The 18,236-nt window shown below is 36.3% G+C and overlaps 1 long non-coding RNA gene across 10 annotated transcripts in view; it reads left to right on the top strand.

Moving 5' to 3' along the window:
- Nucleotides 1-18,236, top strand: part of LOC119845242 — a 103,535-nt gene that overhangs the window by 51,168 nt on the left and 34,131 nt on the right. For all 10 annotated transcript variants that reach the window (XR_006274054.1, XR_006274061.1, XR_006274059.1 and 7 more), the window contains one exon: nt 4,657-4,782. This is a non-coding gene — a long non-coding RNA (uncharacterized LOC119845242). The remainder of the gene's footprint in view (nt 1-4,656; nt 4,783-18,236) is intronic.

Raw genomic sequence — 18,236 nt, 5'->3', positions numbered from 1 at the left:
TCTAGCAACCTTCTCCTCTTTAGAATAAATTAAATAAACCTGTAGAGCAACAATGAAGGACATATGTCAATGTAATGACTGCTTTTTACATTAAGGGAATGCAATAAAGTGCTATAATTGTATAACATCTCTGCCTATGTAGAGCTTTTTTTCACTTACAGATTTATGTATGTGCTCTGTTTGTTGTTTCATGAAACATTTTTTAAAAACTGTTTCAGATAAATCATGTTAAGAAATATTTTATTATGACTTGTATTTTTTTCTATTCCAAGACACACGCCTGCGTGCACACCCAGCAGCAAAACCCAAGAACAAACCTTTAAAATGGCATTAAGGTTAAGTGTATGTATCAGTAATGTAAGGGTTAAAAACATTTCATAGATGGTGTAATTATCTCAAAACCAAGCATTACAAACCCAGGAAATTCAGAATTGAGGTTATACTTACAAGAAATCCAAACACTAAAAAGACACTCCCAAAAATGTAACTCTTCTCTTTACTGATGCCATGCCATTATCATATAATTAAAGCATTCAGTGGTTGTGGTCCCAGAATAGATTAAACTAATTCTTAAATTTGTATTCATTTTTTCATATTTTCCTCTTCAGAATATCACTTTAGGGCACAGTTGAGGTTGTTTGATTGTGTTTTTCTTAACCTGTTTGGATTTCTTTATTTTAACTTAAATTAACTCTGAATTTCCTGGAATTATAATGCTGGGTTTGGGGATTTTACATCCCTGTGGTTTTTTTACTTTTACATTTTTGATAAGTACTCTCAACCTTCACTCCACTTTAACATAGTTTCTGTCTTTTAGATACCGTGGGGGAGCGTTTATTAATTGTTAAAAGTTGCATAAATGAGCACTAAACAACAACCCAAAAAAGAATACTATCATGTGACATTTTGAATGATTTGAAGACATGTAATACCAACCTTAAATTCTTTATTAATTTTAACTTTTAAGAGCAATTTCACCTGTAAAACAGAGCAGCACAAAGCAGCCAAAGTGTACTAATGAATCTTGCAATTGACTTGTTGGCTTAGAGGACTTTCTGAGTGAGACCGGTGCTATGTGAAGGAAGGGCAGAGGGAGCCAGTTCCTCAGTTCTAATGTCTTTCCCCAGTGCTTCTGTCTCCGTTTCCCCAGCAGTGATGTTGGCAGCACACAGTGGAGCCAAGGCAACAGTGCCACGAGGAACCAGTCAAACACTATGTCCAATCTAGCATGCAGTCATGAAACACTTAGGGTGTGTATACACAGCAAAGAAAACCCCATGGTTGGCCTGTGTCAGCTGACTCTGGCTCGGGCTGTGGGGCTGTTTCACTGCTGTGTACCCTTCTGGACTCGGGCTGCAGTCTGAGCTCTGGGACTTTCCTACCCCTCAGGGTCCTACAGCCAGCCACAGGTTTTTCTTTGCTGTGTAGATATACCCTTAAAGAGCAGTGATGACTGGGCCAAGTAATTGACCAGTGAGAATCCTTGAGTCGTAAATCCAGTCTCTTATACTACTGACGCATTATAATCAATAGAATTGTTGCATGCAAATTAGCAATAGAGGAAGGGTGGAGATTGGTTCAATTACCTATACTGTCACAATGTTGACCAGATCCTGTCTGTAGTCTAAAAAAATCATGACAAGTAGAAAAAATAATCATTAATAACTTTACTTACAACCTATTTTCTTCAATATAGCCTTTGCACATTACAGTTATTTTTAACTATATGGAAGAAAATTCCTAAAGGACCCAGTTTTTAATCAACTTTAACTCACCCATTAATTAGCATATGGTATATTTTCAGAAAATTCATAGTCAGAGTATTGATGAAGCAAGTGGGTGGAGGATACGATGTCTTTTTCATACATTTCAAACAGTTCATATCTCTTCTTTATCTGCAAATCAGAACTTTCCTTGTGTGTCAGCACCGCACATTACTTCATTTAATAATAAAGAAGGTAATGGCTTTGTCAAACAGCTGTATTAACCTGTCATTTTCATTTGGCTGCCCCATTTTAAAGGGTGTGGTTAGGATTTCAATCCATGCTGTTCAAAAAATGAAACACTGTGAGAAGTGAAAGGTGTCAACTGTAGTGGCTCATACTTCAGTTGGATTTGATTGGTCGGCATCCAGAGGCAGCATGAATAACAGACTGGTCCTAATTTCAGCTGTATACATAATATCTTACTCTTTCAGTTTGTGGATAAGAATGGGAGCGGTTTGTGGGAGAGTTTTTCTTATTTCAGTAGTCAATATCGGCAACATCAAAAAGCTCACCTGGTGTATTCTTTGGCAAGCCACAAAGCCACAATGAAAGCGGATTTCCAGGTTTGCAGTTTACTGGAGCACCTAATGTAAAGTTTTGCTGCTATGCCATACGTAGGGTCAGGTTTGGTCATGTCAAGTTCCCTCTAAGTCCTGAAGTGAATTTTTTCTATTTAGATTTGGCTCTTCTTCCTCTGACTCTGGCCTTCTCCCAGCTTAGTAATGCTGCTGTTCTCAGGCAGATGGAGCAGCCTTATAGCATTCCTACTGAGGCCTCAGAAACCAGTTTGTGGCATGGTGCATGAAGGCCTACACAAAGGCTGACATTGCTGCCCAGCCCCTCTTCTCTTCACTCATGGTGATGACAGTTCTTTTAGGCTCCACCATTCTGCCCAGGGCACTGAGTCCTACCACAGGAAGAGATTAAAGCTGCACCCCGGGGGAAGAGTTGGAAGCTATTCTGTTTTCATATCAATGACAGGGCTTGTGACTAGATGTAATATATTCCTGCATCTGGACTCCACACTGAAGGAAAAACTGAGGTGGCAATGGAAACAGGCCTCTTAAGAGCCACTGCCCCAAAGGAGGGGCATGGGGTTGTAGCAATGTCTCTCTAAAGCTTGCCCACTTAGCTCAGTGTCGCTGGCCAATTCCTGTTGCCACTGTGAATGAGAGAGCCTCATCCTGCCTCTTTGAGCAACAGCACATACCAGAGAAGGAAGGGAGGATCAATTGTACATAGAGAAACCCTATTTCAAGTCTTTGCTGAGTGCCAGGAAGAGATATTGAAGGAAATGTGCGCTCTTCTCTGCGGAGAAATGAGCATCACCCCCACCACTGGCACTCTCAGCAATCGCCATTCTGCATCCTAACTAGTCTGTACTGGTATGTCCCCTGCTAGTGTGGATGAGTGAAGTTCTGCTGTGTGTGTCATTGCAGTGAAATATCAGTGATATTGCATATCCATCTTTATTCTTTCAGTACCCTTTGGCCTCAAGCCAGTGAATTGAGTTTGCAATGGATTTAACACAAAATGACAAAACACAGGAAAAGAAGTATCATTCTTAACTATGAAACTTTTTGATTGGGTGGAATGTGTAGGAAGAGGAAAACTCAGGCTGGGGGAAAACTGAGTGATATTTATTTTCGTAGTCTGAGATGCAGTCAGCCTAATATGGTTTGGGTTATGCTTTGCTAGGGATTTTGTCACTAATGTTTCTTACTCTCTGTTTCTGTGGGTGGAATTACACAGAAAATGAAATTCTCTCACGTTTACTCCCCTTTACTCTGTAAGCAGTCACATTTATTTCATTTATTTGACTTGTAGTGGAGCAGGGCACTTTTCATTGTGGGTAGGGGTACAGAACTTGACCCTAAATGGGGAAAGTCATAAATTGCTCAAATAAATTATTAAAAAAGACTAGTCACAATTATACCTAGCTTCATATACAATATGTAAAAAGAGTAATAGAAAATGGTTTTCATAGGTTTTCATTTTATACATAAAGTATTCTTTCTACCTGTGACTAGACTATGTTAATAAATAGTAAGCAAAGGGGAAACTAGATGACTCAAGGATATGCTACAGGAGTCTTTGATTTATGTATCACGAGTTCAAATCCAACCCAGACTGGTAGTGATCAAAAGTTGTTACTAGCTATGACTAGGCTCTACCTGGTCAATAGCAAAATCTGGATTAAGGACTTCTCGATAGAGTAAAATAGTGAGGCAGGGCAGTTGTTTTTAGCAAGAAAACCTCCATTTTAGAATATTAAAGTCACATGAAATAAATAGAGTATCGGAAAATAAGATGTCCACTTTTCTCCACTGGAAATAAATTGAGTAGGATGAATTCTCTGAATCTGTAGCTTGCTTGCTATTGTAAATTGAGTGGGGCTGGAGACTTTGTACGGTACACCGTGTTTGATGATCACAGCTGCTGCTCATTTAGAATCAAGCGAAATGTTGCAAAATGTAAATTTAAGCTTGAACACTTTCTAAGCCACTTTGGCTGCCTTTTGAAAAACACTTTAGGCCTGATGTCTGCTTTATTCATATCAATGGGAGTTTTTTATTGACTGTAATGGAAGCAGAATCAAGCCCTTATGTTGTAATTTTATTGCTCTTGTTGAGAAATAGTTTACCTAGAAGTTGAAAGAATTTAATAATACAGAGAAAACAAGGTATATTAGAGTCTCTTATTAAAAAAAAGGGAAAAAAACTCTTTAAATAGATTGTAACTCCTGCAGAGGGTATTTGCATTGTTACCTAGAAACATTGCAATGATATCACATTTCACTGTCCTGCTTTATACCCAGGGAAAGATGAGGAATAAAGATGAACCACTTCTTTGCCTGTGTTGTTGTAACATATGTATCCACTCTACTTAGGAAGAATCTTTGGCTGACCTCATTGAGGTGAATGAAGAATATGGCAGATGAAATGAGAATGAGGGGATTATGCATCTGAAAACCAAGGACATCCAGTTAAAGCTCATTTTATTTTAATCTTCCATGGTATGTTCAAATTTATTTCATTTTGTCAGTAAGTTCATGTAAGATAGTTTAATTGAAAAATACACTTTTCTCAGTGGGATTTATGCTTTCAAACAGGTAAAACTCAGTTATCAGTAGTGTGCAAATTATGTCAATAAGCCCAAGGAAAAATCAATGAGAATATTTCCCTCGGGGCCTAGCATACTGATTATAAAAATATTAATACTTAATACCTTTATTACTCTCATATCTCTGCAACTGAAACATATAAAGATCCATCTTATCCATTTATAAGGAATACATGATGTGTACAAGTCCTTCAAATGCCTGTTTGTTTGAGAAGATTTACATTTTGGACAAAAGTGCAAGAGGAAAGACAGCTGAATGCAAATTCATGTCTATCTTTGAAGGCATTATATATACATATACGTGACCATTTTGTAACCATATGTGTAAATCTGACACACATCAGACCTGACAATGTAGACAGGAATATCTTACGTTTTGAACTATCTGTAATAACACTTTGTCATTTTCTGTAATAAAACTTCAGCTTTCCTAGGATGAATTACAAATGTTTGCTCTCACACAAAGCATAAATATAAATGTTGACAGTGTCATGCAACACTAACTTCTGTCATCCTTACCAGTACTTGCCACTACATGTACAATAGCAGGTGAAGCTCATTTGTAAAATAGAAACTACACAGATTGCTTGAGGGGAAACATATGTCAGTGTTGCTGGATTTCTATTTAGTTTGATTTCTGTTGTTTAAGAATGCAGAGATATTTTTAATTGAATTCTTTTTAGCTTCCTGCGAGAACTGCACTATTTAATGGTCAATTATCATGTTCAATGTAAATTGATTTTCAAGAACTTTTTAGTACTTGGCTACAAAGAAACTTGACTGATGTGTTTTCAGCCTTAGGATCAAATTCTTTTACAAAATGAGAAACTAGCATAAAACTAGCTTTAACAAATAAATAAATGAATATGAAAAAAGGGTCATATCCATATTGTCAGATTTTTTTTTTGGCCAATCTTATCCCCATTGAACTCAGAGGGAGATTTTCTCATTGATTTCAATAGTAGGAGGGCCTAATATGTAAAGGTGTCTTTGAGTATTTCTGACACAAGGGTGAAGGGGAGAGTGGTCATAGGAGACTCACATTTAAAGTATTCATTCTGTGAATGTATTTTTAAAAATAATAATTAAGGACTTTTACGATGTGGTTTTAGCACAAATGCCTCTCGCCCTGCAGACTTGGAGGTGTGGGGATTTGTCTGGGCCAGCAGAAAAAAGAAAACTGTTGTTCCCTTAAAGGATTGTGCCCCCTGTCTAGAGTTGAGGAGTGGGATACTGTGGCTCATTAGCTGGAGCAGCACAAGCCTATTGACTCCCATGCACTCAAAGGAAGGGCTATAAACCCTTCCTCCTGCCCCAGCAGCACCACTTGCACAGGGAAGAAAACCTCCCCCATTGGATTAGAATAGCACTGGGTTTGGGGGCCTTGCTGAATTTACCCCTGGACTGCCAGGTTGGCCAGAAGATGTGAGTTTTTTTCATCTTCCTCTCAGCAGCCCAAGGACCCAGTGGCTCAGTTAGGTTGTAAAATTTATTTTGTTGCAACTTGGTAGGTGCCCAGTGCAGGTACTTGTTAAGAAGGGGGTCTGGTTCCCTGAACTGGAATTGGAAGCAGATTAGAAGACATCTCCTAAAGAAAGTGGGGAATTGGGTTCCTAATGTCTGGGTACAGTAGGGAGACAGCCTGCTCTTCCCCACCCTCCTTAGCCCTCATAGAAAGGGAGGATAATGGGGTCTCAGCAATATCACTGAGACCAGGTTAGCTGCTGTCAGCTCTCCACCAGATGAAACAGATTACAAAGGAATTACCTGCATTGGGCAAGTTAATTCCAGATAGTTCCCAGATGTGTTACTTAAAAGTTGTAGCCTGGTTAAACCACATTCCTGGTGTCTTGTCTTGTTTTCCTGCAGTGTATGGGATAATGCTTCAGATTTGCCATATATTGGATGCTTGCACCTTTTAATGAGTTTTGGCACAGTGGCCACAATTTTTGCAGAAGGAGATTTAATGACAAAAGAAGACACAATACAATTAATTCTTACCATAAGAATAACCGTGGTCTATCTCTCAACTTGGGTAAGCAATTAAAGAGCTCCTCAGTTCCTCATAACAGACTGCCTCATGCATTCAGCCTATTCAGGCCTGTATGGCTGATTTAGGCCTCAGTCCTGCAAGTGCATGTGCCTAGGCAGTCCCCCATGTCCATACTCAGAAGTCTGCCCATTTCCCATTTTGGGGGCTTTAAACTGTAAACTCGCAAATCAGCACCATTGTAGAGGATATCAGGTTTGCCACCACTCCAACTCTGGCAGTAATTTCTGGTAGGGTTCTCTATGCTGTCTCACAAATTCTTCTGTCGTTTTGTTGTTCTTGTAAGGAGACAAAAACACTTTCCTCCAAATACATTGCTAATTCTACTAACAAACATGTAACGCACTGTACAAACTTATCTACAAGGTACAAAAATCTCTAACATGATTGCAACCTGAAATACACCTTTCAGTATGAAACAGAATGGCAATAATTGCCTGATTGAGTAAAGCAAAGGATGGGACAGATTAATATATATTGAAAATCAAATATTATTTCGCATAAAGGCAATGTCCCAGGCAGCTGCAGTTTTTGCTTTTTATGCTGCAACTTTAAACATTATTTATTAAAACCAACAAAACAAGGGAATTAAACAGACCAGCATAATCAAGGGTGACGTGTTTTTGACAGTTCTGCAGATGGCAGTAGAAGGAAGGGAGGAAGAGAGATCCCATTCCTAAAGTAGGTATTGATACCTTTGTTAAAATTAAGGAGTGTTTTACATATTGTCTTTTGAGAATTTGACACTAGTTATTATTAAACTTACAGCTGGACCTTTTCTAGATCTTTTAAGTTACAACAATTTTACTTGTGCATTTTTCATATGGTCCACCTGAAGTCTTTGAACAGTGCCATAGTGCAGAGTGTTGCTATTTTGTGAATACGCAGGCCTCTCTTTGCTTTAATGTGCCCTCCAAAGCATTCAGATATTCTGTGCCACCACACAATCTTTGTATTGTCTTACTACTTAAAACTCAACAGTGCTTTTGATACTGTCTCTTGTCTGGAGCAATGCTTTAAAGTAGAGGAAATTATTTATTCTTCCAATATTTATCCAATATGAAAATGATAACAGAGTCAAAAATTCCTTTTTGTACGTTTTTGAGGTTTTGTCTTTAAAACAGAAAAGGATTTCTTTTGGGATTTGAGTGTCTAAATCTATGTTCTTTCCAACATATGAAATGACAAGCCATTCAAAATGCCCAAATATTAATTTTTGTGGCATGTCTGTATATTCATCTGTCAACCTTGGGTGAATTTTCTGTATTTCTATTAGCTTGTCCCAAACTGCTGGCAAGCTAAATTTCTCTAGCAGGCATCAATTCATTGTATTAAATGCCTGTTCTGCCCTGCAAGACATATTGATTATTTTTTTCTCAGCAAAGTGACAAATACCATTTTCATGACTATAATAGAGATTGATTACAATTTTATGGAACACAGAGGGAGCTGATCTTGCAGAGACAACCTTGGGGCATATAAAAATTGAAAAAAAATCATTTGAATTAATAAAGAAATTAATGAATTCATCTGTTGCTGATGAAGCCAAGGCATTTTTGAGATAATGAAAATACTGTAGATGCATGGTCATTGCTGAGTGGGGTGGCGAGTTTAAATGTATTTATAGCAGCTGGTGTCTGAAATTGTTCGCAAAAATGCTAGTAATCAATCTTTAGGAGCCCAAAGTTAAACGTGACTTCAAAATCTTCTTTGTCTATTAAAGCACATGTAATTATATAATGTATGACCAAAGTCATATCTTTATTGATACTAAATAAATCTGAAAAAGGAAGGGAATAGTTTGAGCTTTTTGAGCTGTGTGATTCGTTTTAAGCATAAAAAGAACTAATCCTTTAAGGCTTTTTTCCATTTACCATAGACAAATGTTCTTAGATACTGATTTACTGATTGTCATGTTAACTTTGAACCAGATTCTTATACCCTCACACTTTAGCAGTTTACTCCACTATTAACTTCCGTGGGGCCACTGCGGGGCAAGGTGTGTAAATGATATTGGGCATCTAAATCTGACACAAAGTTAGCTTATTCATGGCACTGATGCCACAGTAAAGTGAATTATAATAGCAACAAAACGTATGCTAGCCATTTAGATGAGGCTCTTAACAGGATTTTAAATTTCGTGTGTGTATTATTTGTTTGGTTGTCTTAGTCCAATAATGTAGTATTTGCTGATAATATCTTATTGATACCTTTTTTAATATACATATTGTAAAAGTAAAAATGTGTTTAAAATGATTGGATATTCATCCTTATTATTTCCATTTTAGAAAACATTTTATCTTTTCCTATACATATACATTTTTTAAAAAATGAGGTGTGAATAGCAGTTTAGCAGAGAATCACAGGCAGGCTGAAAATAAGACAAGGGGAAGAAAAGTCATACTAGTTAATGGCTACTTCCCCCTTTATTAAAAGTGTTTTTAGAACTGTAGTTTGAAGTAAACTTTATTCTTTCATTTCTGAAAAAATGTAAAGAATAACAACTGTACTTGAATAAAGTTTTACATTTAGAAATCTAGACACTGAACAAAAGGATGTGCGTGATATACAGGAGCAAACTTTGCCACAGTGGAAGCAAATTATGAAATTTCACGTTTTGCACATATGACACAGGAAAACATGAGTTTTCAAAAAAAATAAATGGTCGTGCCTGCCTAACAAACTGAAGGCTAATCATGGCTCTTACTTTCTGTCAAACAAAATCAATGTGCATTTTTTAAAAAAACAACTGGTACATAGAGGGATTATAGTCAGATACCAAATATAAAAAAAGAAAAGCCTGCTATGGTATATGTGTGGACATCGTTTCTCCAATTTATAATATTAAAAAGTGGATTCAGATTTTCTTTTTTGTGGTTCAAAATATAGTCAAAACATAATAAGTTTAAAACTAACAAGTTCAAATTCTTTCGCTTTAAAGGAACCACCATTGAAAGAGTCACATGTCAGATTTTCCCCATCTGTTGAAGAAATTGTTCATGAGTATAATTTTATAATGGAAAATTTGGTTGTCCATAAGTAGCAGATACCAAGAGCTGAACACCCACTATTCCTCACACCCCTCTTTGGGACTTCAGTAGTAATTAAAAATAATAATGAAGCCAGTTTATATGTTTAGCCACTCTTTTCACGTATTAGGTAGACATTTTCCTAGCCTGCTCTCGCCCAAAGGGGATTTTTTTTTAAGTTTAAACAAGAAAGTCCTGCTGTTTTCAGAGGAGAGGAGAGTGAAAGAATGTATTCATTGTCTGGCTACACCGGAAGAAAGACAGGATGCAATGGATGGATATTTCAGTGGTAAAAGTAGTGAAATATAATCTTCTACTGAGACAAAATTGGGAAATCTTTTTCTTTAAAATACACCCCTTTCCCACCCCCCAAAAACATAAACTAGTCAATTCTATGATTATGTTAAGAGTACATAAACATTGCAGGTTTACACTCTGAAAACTCAGGAAATGATTATACTGAGGTTGCAGGCACAAAATTAGATTAGCTTAAATATACTATGCAGTCTGTAATTACATGATCACCTACTGTTTCTCAGATAATACAGTATAATATGTTGTGTGCCCTTTTTTTATTTTAAGAGCCTCTTCATATAATTCTGTAAAAACTGTCTTCAGATATATTGCATATCCACACCATTTTGTGAAGCAATAAACTTTGGTGGTCATAAAATGGCTACAGAGAGTGAAAGTTAAAATAAGCTCTATTACCCCCCTTTAAAATAGAGACTTTGATTTTTTACAGAAGTAGTGCAATATATTTAGCTGCTTATGGCTCACTGACAATTTTTAAGTTATTTTTAAAATTAAATTTCGAACCAATATCTGCAGTGAGGAAGCAATACATTAAATGGCCAAAAAAAAAGGGGTGGAGGTATTTATTACCCATAGAATCTCACCCTTGGAATAATTTAACTGAAACTGAATAATGTAGGTATTTCAAAAATAAAAGAGGTGTAAAAAACATATTCTATGTTTAAAGGATCTGATAGAAACGTACTCTAAAACTATTGAAGAATGAGGATACGGCCGTCTAATCCTTTGCAGCTGTTCTTTTGGGTTTCATACAGAAGCTGCTTATTTTTACAGCCATATTTTGAAAAGTGTTGAAATTTTGGAAATGGCAAGTCATTTATTTTTATTTGTTTTGTAAATATAAATCCATTTTACATAAGTACAGTTATGAATAATGAACATGTGTGATTGATAATTAACTTATTGTTGTATTCTTTCTTTCTTTCTTTCTTTCTTTCTTTCTTTCTTTCTTTCTTTCTTATTAATTGTGTTTTGCATTGGAGTCAATGGGAGTTTTGCCAGAATAGGGACTGCAGGATCAAGCCCCACATTCATGTAATAGGTAAAGCACTCTTAAATCAGTCTCTATGGAGTTATTTAGCTGTTACCAATTACTCTTGCATTGTAAACAATCGAAGTGCTTGTATCTGCAGGCAGTAGATAACCTGGAAATCAAATATATTAGCTCTACACAGATCCATGAAGAGATTATCCAGTCAGCTAAAACAAGAGTAAAAGATGTGATTGTAAATCACACTCATAGGCCAAATAGGTTAGTAACATTTATATAAAAGAAAAAAGGGAGAGAAGCCACCTATGGCAACAAGTTGAAATCTAATTGAAAAGTTGGTGAAAATCAAATCAAAGCCTTAAAAAACTTCAAGTTTATTGTAAGTTTATTTTGCTTTGTACAATACTCAGTTTCAGTGTATGGATTGCAGGCTTGCTTTGATCCATTACTCTGAGTAAGACCTGGAATAGCATGTTGTTGATGCCACAAATTTGTAAAGCCTCAGCAATTTATCCTTTGTTTCAAGTACTGAAATTATTGTTACTACTGTACTTAATTTTTTATATGTAGGGATTGTGTTTGGAACTGAAAGTAGTGGACAATAAAGGAAATAGTTTAAAATTAGGTTTTTAATACTAAAATTAATCTAGTTTCTATTCCAGCATCACTTGAAAAACGTTATCTTAATTGGTTTGTTGTCATGACCACTACTTAACATTATAATATTTTCCTAGTTTTATTTCTCATTACCAATGAGAAAAATAAGAGCAAAATAATTGGTGTCCTGTGCTGGGATTTTTAATTCTTTTAGTCTATCTGATGGTTAAGACAAGAAAGGGAACTATATATGATATTATTTTAAATGATTCCTTTATTAGAAATTGTCATTTTTTCAGTGATCTTGAAGTTTCATTCTGCCCCAAAGAAGTCATTGATAGTTTTGCCAGTTAGCATTATATTTACAGAGTAAGCAAATGGATTCTAAATCAGAAATATTGTTGCTAATATTTCTGTACAGAGTTCTAGGCTGACCCTATTATGTGGGTTCTTAGGCTTCTATCACAGGAACAATACTTAGTAGGCTTTTGTTTCCTTTATAAGTGAATGTGAAGATGATGGTAATATTTGCTTTTCATCCATGTTTTAATGAAAATGTTTGGTAAACCAACTTACTCTAAGGGTAAAAAGAACAAATCTATAAATTGTAATTTTCCTGAACTGAAAATTTCTTGGAAAAGTGTCCCGAATGCAAACTTTTGATTTCTCCTAAAGATAGCTATTTAGTCCATTAGTGGATTTTTTTTCTGCCAGCCTGGCTTCCTGTTGGTTTGACTATGGAGTAGCAGGTGTACAATTCCAGAGTGTCTTTAAAAGTGGCTCAGCAGGGCTTCTCTGCTGTGCGTTCACAGGAGACAGCTCATCTGTTTAATCCTTATGTTTTAGTCAACCTTTCTTATTATGCGGACAGAGCTCTGATGCTCAGCTGGATTTTGACTCTCAGAATGAATTGATGGAGCTCTTTGATCTTTCTGTGTATTGCATCTGTTTCATCTTTCATCGTAATGCATGATCTTCACAACTCCAGCTAGTGCTTTATTTATTTATTTTTCTACTTGAATCCATCAATTTTACTTTGTTCTCCTTTTTTGGCATTCCTTTTTATGTGCAATGAACTAGATTGCATAATTTTAATATAATGATAATTAAGTTGGTATGTGTATTTAAAATAGGATGACCAGACAGCAAATGTGAAAAATCTGGACAGGAGTGGGGGGTAATAGGAGCCTATATAAGAAAAAGACCCAAAAATGGGGACTGTCTCTATAAAATTGGGACATCTGGTCACCCTAATTTAAAAATACAGAGGAAGACCAAGACAGCCATGTTTATTTAAAAACATTTCCAGAGACTTGATCAAAATCTTTAAATGAGACGTACACATCTTTACAAATTTGCAAATTACTGTATACAATGTGTGTAATTAACAGACCCGATAATGAAAGGACAGAAGATGTAATTTCATACATATTTGGGAAAGCCCACCAATCGAACGAAAAAGTCTCGTAAATTCAGATTTCTAAGAGTATTTAGCAGTAGACTAGAACTAATATCATAAATGCATTCTTGAGATTTCCCAGTAACATTTCAGGCTATGGGCCCTAATTCAGTACTGCACTTAGATGTAAGTCCTTCCGTATTCAGGACAGCACTTAAACATGTGCTTAAAATTAAGCAAGTGCTTAAGTGTTGTCTTGAATAGGGACGCTTTTCTGAATCATGGCTTTAATCTGCGTCAGACAATTCTGATCAAAAATATTCATAGAACCATGTAGTAACTCTGTTAAATTGCATATAATTGATAGTAGGTTTTTAGCTTCAAGTACAACAGACAATAGGGGATTCCTTTTGTTGTTTTAATGAAACCAAGAAACATGAAATTTAGATTTTTCTTTAAATTCAACTAAAAGACTGTAGAAGTGTAGCATTTTGTAATTGTATGTTTACAATGCTTATACCAGACAGTTTGTGAATTCTTTTGTTTTCTATAATATTTAGTCAGTGTTCAGTTGTGATAATCCAGTTGTTGTGTGCGTGGGTAATGTACAGTGCTGCAAGAGCTTTTACAAGTGAGCAAAGAGCTGTTGGGCTTCCACAGCCAAAAGCTCAAAAGAGTTATCAAAGGGTCTTTCTTCATGAGGGGTTTACTGGCATATTTGATTGTCATGCACTGTCCTAAATATGTATCAGAAACAGCATATACAAAATGTTTGAATGACCTGAAGTCAGGTCTTACCTACAGGAAAATGCACTTACTGCTTTTGTCCACCCACACAGAATGATGAACCCACTTTGATTTAAGAAATCTCTTGGAAATAGGCAACAACTGGGGACTGAATTTCTTACCGGAGTGCTCTCAACACTGAAATTCACTTCCTTGGTTGGTGTGGCAAAGCCTGAGTCTGTTGGCCATCAGCACTATCTGTAAAGTCCCAGGCCCTTGTCTGAAGGGAGGGTTTTTTTAGAACTAATGGGTTAGTCCTTCAGTAATGTTGCCTATAGTATAATATAGTATATCAACTGAATATTGATACTTCTTTAAATATTTTTATACGTGAGATATTGTGAACCGTTCATTTTTAACACCACAAATACATTAATTCAATTAAAACTTTTACTGTTTTTTCAGATATGTTTTTCCCTAAAAATATAGCTTAAAATTTTCAAAACCACCTAACTGATTAGAACACCTGTTGCTTTAGTACTAATGGACGTCGGCTATCCAAATCTTCTAGATTGTTCTGAAAAATCTCAGCCATATAGTACATACCTATGAACCATCCATTATGTGTATGCAGCACACACATTTATAAAGCTGGTCAGACATCACAAATGTTTCTGAATGCTTATATATATAAGCTTTTTTAGATAATCATATTTTGCTTTGTGCTTACCTGAGCTCACTGTGTCAGGGATAAGTACAGCTGATCATAAGAATAGGTGTCATCTGTAGAAAAGTACTGTAATGTGGTTATTTTGAAATTAGATATGCTTAAAAATGTGTATTTTCCCACAATACAATAAACATATTTTGATCAATTTTGTTCCTTTTATGGTTTGATCATCTTTTGTTACTGCTTGACCTTGGAATCTTACAAATGCTTGCTGTCCCCCAGTCACTTAGATATGTTCATTCTCAGTGAGCCTCATTTTAGAGTTGATGAAAAGGAAAATGAGGCTTTGAAGAAAATAGCTACTGAAATTGGCCCATTTGATCATTGTTGTGCCTTTGGTGCTGCTGCTCTAACACCTCTGAGATTAATCAGGTGCCGTATATTATCTTTAAGGAAATTAAATAGTAGACTTAAAATTAAGAAGCTCGTTAAAAGAACTTGGCAAATTGTTAAGTCCCTGACTGGTCAGAGGTGGGCAGTTTGATGCTTTCATTGAGATGCAGCTTTAGGTGCATCCAGGTCCTAAATATTAATAGTTGGGCTTTCTTGACTTTCTCCTCAGAGGATAATCCTTGTGAACAACAGATGTGCTGTTCTAATACTTTCTTGTTGTACCCTGATGGTTTGGGTATTTTAGTTTATACTGATTTGCTTCAGAACGCTGCAGATGTGTTCTTTCAACTGTTTTATTAAGAGTCATGTACTAGCACATGTTCCTGTTGTATTATTATGCATGTTCCAGTTTAGTAGAGATAAAATGTCCTCTTTGAGAAGAGGCTTCTGTTGTAAATGCACCTTTATTTTTGGAAAAATATCAAATGCTGCTTTGAAGATTAAGTAATTTATCTAAAATAAAATACTATGTTGCTTGAACAGCTCAGTATTTTTCCCCAATAAAATGGGTTATGTTCATTATCTCTGTAAAAATATTCATTTAATTTAGGTTAGGTGCATCTATCATTCACCTATATTTACCAGCACATAGTATAATTCTTTTCAGTTTTCTGTATATGGGTGTGGTCCTGGCCTTTAATCAGGAGAGGCTCATGGGTTTAAGGAAGTGTGCCAGAACCCAAAAGTTGTGGAGAACAGTATGATAGAATGACTCTCCACTCACCAATCCACACACAATGGTGTAAGCCCTACCATTATAGGAAGAAGCAATGCCAATGCCTACGGTCATAGGACTGTGACAAGTTGACTTGGACTGATGCTTAATTCCCGATAAAAGTTTTCCCTGTGTGGAAAGCATCATTTCTTCTTCCGGAGGATGATGCAAGTCTTTTCCATCCACTCTTCATTGTATAAGGCACAGGTAGCATCTCTTTTGTGCAAGACTGTTGAGGGTCTGCAAAATCAGAAGTTAGAGTTCCCCTTTCTGGCTTGCGTGTGTTTATTTTAGTAGGCATCAATTCATTATTTGTATCACATGGAATCTTCCTATAACACAGGTTATGAGCTGACTTGTCTGCTTTTTTGTGTGCAATTGTTACTGAGTTTTGTCTTTCTGTGCCATGGTGAGGGTTTATGAAAATCCTTCTTGCATAATGCAATGACTTAGGCAAGAAAGTGGTTCTGCAGATAACTACAATGGGAGTGACATTGCTTGTTTTCCCAGTTGGGGAAAAGGTGTACATTGTTTCTATCTGATGAATAGACATCAGCCCGTCCACCTCCTGGATAGAAGGGGCCTATCCCATGCCTGCAAGCCAGAAAGGGTAGTACAGTTAGCGCTGGTAGTCTGCTTCAGTGTAGTAGAACTTGATATTGTGTCTGGTGCAAACAGTGTTTAAATATCCAGAGTATTTTCCACTCCATGCATCTGATGAAGTGGGTTTTAGCCCACGAAAGCTTATGCTCAAATATGTCTGTTAGTCTATAAGGTGCCACAAGACTCTTTGCCGTTTTTACAGATCCAGACTAACATGGCTACCCCTCTCATACCAGAGTAACCAAGGAGATCTCATCAACAGGTTTATCAATACAAGAAAAGGGCAGTGGCTGACAGAGGCAAAGGAAGCTCTTCTCACTACTCTCAGGCTCGTCTCTTCCTTTATCGTCTTGGCTACAGCCCAATAAAATCAAAACCCTTCAAGCCAACAATCTTCTTACTGAATAAAGTTGAGTCTTTTGCCATTATAAAAACAAACCCTAGAATGGAAGTATTATTATTTTTCTTAAAATGTATCTGTATTACAGTAATGCTGTCAATGGGCTAGGTGCTAGCTAAACATATAGCCTCCCTCACAGCGCTTATGAGTGAAGATGCCAAGTGTGATTTATTTCAGAGGTGGTTGAGTTTTATAAAACATTTGAAGTTTTCATTCTGTTCAATAACATACACATATATTTTGTCATGCAAGATGATTCATGATCTGCAGTACTAAAAAAAAATATCCATTTCTATACTGTTGTATACCCTCCCTCCAAAAAAAATTGATTCTTGGCTCATTCAGGAATCAAACTGCTATTGGCTCAAGGGCTGGCTGAAAAATAATAGTTCTATTTTGAAAAAATATCAGTTTCAACATTTATTTTTGTTCTAGAATGAAACAGATGTTTTGAAATTTTTTGTGAAAAAGTATGTGCATCTGGGTGTGTGTGACACACATTCACCACCGTGGAATAGCTACAAGGTACAGAGCAATATAAGGGAAAATGAGCCTCTAAGAGCAGGGACTTAAGTATGAGTCTCCCACATCCCGGGTGAGTGCCCTAATCACTAGCTATTGGCTATTCTGAGGTGGGTCGCCATCTCTCCCCCATTTTGACCAGAAATTCTATCCTGGACCTGAGAAACCTTGCCTATGAAAATTTTGTCAAAACTAATACATTTCTACAAAACTTAATGATTTCAGTGAATTGGCATTTTCTGACAACAAAACAAAACTTTTGTCAAAAAAGTCCTGACCACCTCTAATAGGCTGCCTCCCTGCAGTTGCACACAGAGGATAGCAACTTTGAAGGGGGGAATTAATGCAGCACTGAGCTGTACTAACTCCTGATGGGTTTGAAAAAGCATTTACCATGAAGAGATGCTTCCTTCTCAGATCTATCTGTGCTCCTGCCCCATATGTTCCTCCAAATCTACAAAGTTGTGCCATGCTTCATTGGCTTCTTGTCCTTATATTGCTCCTGTGCTCTCCTCTGTACCTTGTATCATAGTCAAGCATTTTAGGGCACCTATTAATTGGCAGACACTTGACACTAAAAGACATAATTTTTAAAACTACTGTATTTGAATATTTGTATTTAATCACATTTTTCATTTTTATTTAAATATATCATGTACATACTTCATTTTATATCACTTACATTTCACTTCATATTCTGCAATACAGTGTTGAGTTGTAACAAATGGAAGTTTATTATAGTTGTATTTTTACAGTTAAACCACCAAGTACATTTATTTTATTTAAAAGTAAATGAGCCTATATTAAACTGGCTTATGCAATGCAGTTTTGACAGTATTTTGATCCAACAACTTAAAATACTCATCACAGCTTTTTT

The sequence above is a fragment of the Dermochelys coriacea genome, chromosome 1 (assembly GCF_009764565.3).
Source record: "Dermochelys coriacea isolate rDerCor1 chromosome 1, rDerCor1.pri.v4, whole genome shotgun sequence".
In the NCBI taxonomy this organism is placed as follows: Eukaryota; Metazoa; Chordata; order Testudines; family Dermochelyidae; genus Dermochelys; species Dermochelys coriacea.
Note: the sequence above shows the minus strand (reverse complement) of the source record. Positions and strands in the feature narration are given on the sequence as shown.